The sequence below is a fragment of the Schistocerca cancellata genome, chromosome 4, assembly GCF_023864275.1.
Source record: "Schistocerca cancellata isolate TAMUIC-IGC-003103 chromosome 4, iqSchCanc2.1, whole genome shotgun sequence".
In the NCBI taxonomy this organism is placed as follows: domain Eukaryota; kingdom Metazoa; phylum Arthropoda; class Insecta; order Orthoptera; family Acrididae; genus Schistocerca; species Schistocerca cancellata.
This window is the reverse complement of record NC_064629.1, coordinates 911,252,350-911,257,353: the sequence shown is the minus strand read 5'-3', so window position 1 is coordinate 911,257,353 and position 5,004 is coordinate 911,252,350.

Below are 5,004 nucleotides of genomic sequence, written 5' to 3'. Positions count from 1 at the left end.
TCGCCAGTGGTCGGCGGAAGGTGCACGTGCCCGTCGACCTGGGACCGGACCGCAGCGACGCACGGATGCACGCCAAGACCGTAGGATCCTACGCAGTGCCGTAGGGGACCGCACCGCCACTTCCCAGCAAATTAGGGACACTGTTGCTCCTGGGGTATCGGCGAGGACCATTCGCAACCGTCTCCATGAAGCTGGGCTACGGTCCCGCACACCGTTAGGCCGTCTTCCGCTCACGCCCCAACATCGTGCAGCCCGCCTCCAGTGGTGTCGCGACAGGCGTGAATGAAGGGACGAATGGAGACGTGTCGTCTTCAGCGATGAGAGTCGCTTCTGCCTTGGTGCCAATGATGGTCGTATGCGTGTTTGGCGCCGTGCAGGTGAGCGCCACAATCAGGACTGCATACCACCGAGGCACACAGGGCCAACACCCGGCATCATGGTGTGGGGAGCGATCTCCTACACTGGCCGTACACCACTGGTGATCGTCGAGGGGACACTGAATAGTGCACGGTACATCCAAACCGTCATCGAACCCATCGTTCTACCATTCCTAGACCGGCAAGGGAACTTGCTGTTCCAACAGGACAATGCACGTCCGCATGTATCCCGTGCCACCCAACGTGCTCTAGAAGGTGTAAGTCAACTACCCTGGCCAGCAAGATCTCCGGATGTGTCCCCCATTGAGCATGTTTGGGACTGGATGAAGCGTCGTCTCACGCGGTCTGCACGTCCAGCACGAACGCTGGTCCAACTGAGGCGCCAGGTGGAAATGGCATGGCAAGCCGTTCCACAGGACTACATCCAGCATCTCTACGATCGTCTCCATGGGAGAATAGCAGCCTGCATTGCTGCGAAAGGTGGATATACACTGTACTAGTGCCGACATTGTGCATGCTCTGTTGCCTGTGTCTATGTGCCTGTGGTTCTGTCAGTGTGATCATGTGATGTATCTGACCCCAGGAATGTGTCAATAAAGTTTCCCCTTCCTGGGACAATGAATTCACGGTGTTCTTATTTCAATTTCCTGGAGTGTAGTTTTAATATTTCTATAAGAGCGTTTATACTATAAGGATGTAATACTCTGTTTCAGCATGACTGAAGGTATTCTTTAGTCTTTTGCGGTACTTTATGTAACGAAATTTTGCCAATAGGCTGTCCTTTATATTATGATAGGGTTGAAATGTTCTCCTCAGTAATATTCTGTACTCGTCGCTCGTTAGTGCTGCACATCTGTCATCCAATTTTTTTATAGAGAAAATGCTATTAAATATAGTTACAACTCTTTGTAAAAATCTACTATCTTGGTCATACTGTTTTAAGTGTGGACTTCGTTCAAGATTTGCTCTTCAAGATTGGCTTAAAATACCTGCACTGCAAGTTGTTCCACATCTCTCTATCATTTGTTTACTGGTTTGGGACTTGAAACTGTCTCAGTTTCTTTCAGTACTAATACCTGAGGATCATAATCTGACAGGCCACTAGTAACTTTTCTCATACTGTGCCCACCAGCTAGAGAGCAATGTAAGAAGACATGGTCTAAGGCAGTGCTGCTGTTTCCCTGAACTCTATTTGGAAGGTACACTATTTTAACAATTTTATTTTCTTTCGAAAGTCAGTCAGAAAGTTCCTATTTAAATACCTATACAAAATTAACTTAATGTTCTTCTTAAGGACCGACCCTAAATTGGTGTCAGGTCTGAAGAGGAAAACAGTGTAGTCTAATTTGGAATACTATGCATCTCTAATATTAAATGATTTCTTGGAGAATTCATCCACTTTTGCATATAATTAAAATATTTAGTTGTTACAACATTTTGACACATGAGCTCATTCAAATGATTCATTAAATTTGGCATAAAAGGCCTCTCTTACCTATTACAAAAAGTCTGTCAACTTTCTTCAAGTGTGCTAGCTATGTTTCAATTTAATGTATACAATTAAATTAAAATGCTTATATAATTTCCCTACCGCTTGAGAGGGCCTTATTTCCCCTCCCAAGTAACCAAATACAAAGTCTGTAAGTGATATTTGTTGACAGGAATCTTGGACAGTATTTGATGAGAGATATGCTTTAATTCTTATCCTGAATCACGAGAATATTTCCGAGAAATACGACATGTTCGAAACGGTGAATATGATACAAAGAAGACGTTAGATAGGTCCTAAAGAGATCTTAGTTAACTTCGATAACGGGAAGCTGAGAAAAATAGCTACCATTTCGCAATAGGCAATTCAGTAGCGTGACTGAAATGGCTTCTCTGTCGACGACGCTATAAAAACTGATAAAAGTAAAGATAAGGTAATGAGTTGAGTCGTAACTTTAAGGAAATCATTACTAGCGTGGTATATCTGCTATTCCATCACAGAAACGAAGATTATACAGTAAATAACAGGCAATCCACGAGTAACTACGACACTGAAATGCTTAAAATGACAGTATGGACACGTAACACAAAGAGAATATGGCACAAAAGTGGTTAAACCAGAAAGAGAAATATTTATTGCTTCTTGTGACTGCTCCATATAAACAGGCTGTATAAAAAGCGTCCCAGATATAATAGGCAATAAGTCTGATACTCTCAGGATGTCTACAAGTTAGGTATTATGCGAAAAATATTTCCTAAAGTAACCTATATGAGCGATTAGAAAACAGCTAGAAGAATAAATGGTCTGGAATAAACTAATGTGATTTAATGAGACATAAAACAAATTATTAGGTCGCGAGAATATCAACAGGGATTCGAGAAGGGCCGACACCGACAGTTAAGCTTGATAAACGCTTGACGCAGTACAACACGCATGCAAAATACTAACGATTTGGTAATGTAGGAGCTACCACTATACTAATGGTGTTATGATTTCACAAGTTCATCGCAGTAATAGTTTTATGTACTTAGCTTTGGAATTTAATATGTTCAAAATGGTTCAAATGGCTCTGAGCACTATGGGACTTAACTTCTAAGGTCATCAGTCCCCTAAAACGTAGAACTACTTAAACCTAACTAACCTAAGGACATCACACACATCCATGCCCGAGGCAGGATTCGAACCTGCGACCGTAGCGGTGCGCGGTTCCAAACTGTAGCGCCTAGAACCGCTCGGCCACCTCGGCCGGCTATTTAATATGTCATATGACACTTAGTTTATCGTTCCACAGATCGTGTAAGCAACCCAGGTTTTAGTGTAGAAAACTGGATCGCACCTGACAATACCAACCAAGAGAATGCCAATACCATGTTATAATTTAGAGTCCCAGCATCAGGATGTAACTGCAAACCCTCCTTGCTACCTTATACTCCTATAACCACTGAAACCCAACACATGGAGCCATTTTCGACAATTAAATGTACCAATATATTTATTACAGAAAAGTCTTCAACCAAAATAACTAAAAGCTGTATATAGCGAATTATAAGAGCTGTGGATTCTATCTGTACCGTATGGGTGCATCTACCGACCCAGTTCACACATTAATAAAATTGTTAGATAACAGTAAATTCACTCATCATAATGGATCAGGAGCCAGGTCGAACGAACACTTATCTAGCAAAAATAAAGGAAGTCTTAAACAGTAGTTTCTGTCAGGGAATCAAACTGCATCTTAACATGTCTGAAGCCTTTAAAGCGATAAATGAAACCAGGAAATTTAAGTTAATCATAGCTACTGTGAAACACATATCTGCTACTGGGCAAGTGCTCATAGCTCTTAAGATATGGATTTTAGAGCCTATATTTACAAAGTTATTTCTTGTTTTTCTACTTACTACCATCTCAGGAAGTTGCCTACCCTCTAATCTTAGAAACAAAAGTATCATCATACATATTCTGATATCAGAGGTGTGACAATGATTTCGCTTATAACTTTCGACTCGATCAAAAATGGCTCTGAGCACTATGGGACTTAACACGTGAGGTCATCAGTCCCCTAGAACTTAGAACTACTTAAACGTAACTAACCGAAGGACATCACACACATCCATGCCCGAGGCAGGATTCGAACCTGCGACCGTAGCAGTCTCGCAGTTCCGGACTGAAGCGCCTAGAACCGCACGGCCACCAAGGCCGGCTCAAATCGATCATTTTCGGACGAGGGTCCCTTACCTCAACTTGGTACATTTACGTTTCTCCATCATCCCTGAAAGTTCTCAACGTCATCAAGCACTCACTCTGCGTACTTTATAATAAAGAATTATTATGCTTACGAAAAGAAAGGGTTCGTAAACGTATAACATAAATGAATAACAGAATATCACTCCCATTCTGCAATATTCTTTCCCAGTGTCGTAAATGTTATGGAAAGTAGTATGTCAAACGTAGATGTTCGACGGTACAAAACTCCTTTCATCTTCCTGTCCATCATTTCCGCCCTTTTTATTGATCATGAAAACCACACATTGCGTGTTGTACCACCATACAGCGGTACTTTCAGAGGTGGTGGTCCAGATTGCTGTACACATCGGCGCCTCTGACACCCAGTAGCACGTCCTCTTGCATTGATGCAAGCCTGTATTCGTCGTCACATACTATTCACAAGTTCGTCAAGGCACTGTTGGCCCAGATTGTTCCACTCCTCAAAGGCAGTTCGACGCAGATCCCTCAGTGTGGTTGGCGGGTCACGACGTCCTTAAACATCCCTTTTCATTCTATCCCAGGCATGGTCGATAGGCTTCCTGTCTGGAGAACATGCTGGTCACTCTAGTCGAGAGATGTCGTTGTCTTGAAGGAAGTCATTCACGAGATGTGCACGATGGGTGCACGAATTGTCGTCCATTAAGACGAATGCCTCGCCAAAATGCTGCCAATATGGTTGCACTATCGGTTGGAGGATGGCATTCCCGTATCGTACAGCCGTTACGCCGCCTTAAAAGACCTCCAGCGGCGTACGTCAGCCCCACGTAATGCCATCCCAGAACATCAGGGTACCTCCACCTTGCTGCACTCGCTCAACTCTGTAACGTTATTTTTTTAAAGGGTATAGTAAAAAATTTAAATTATCAGTATTTA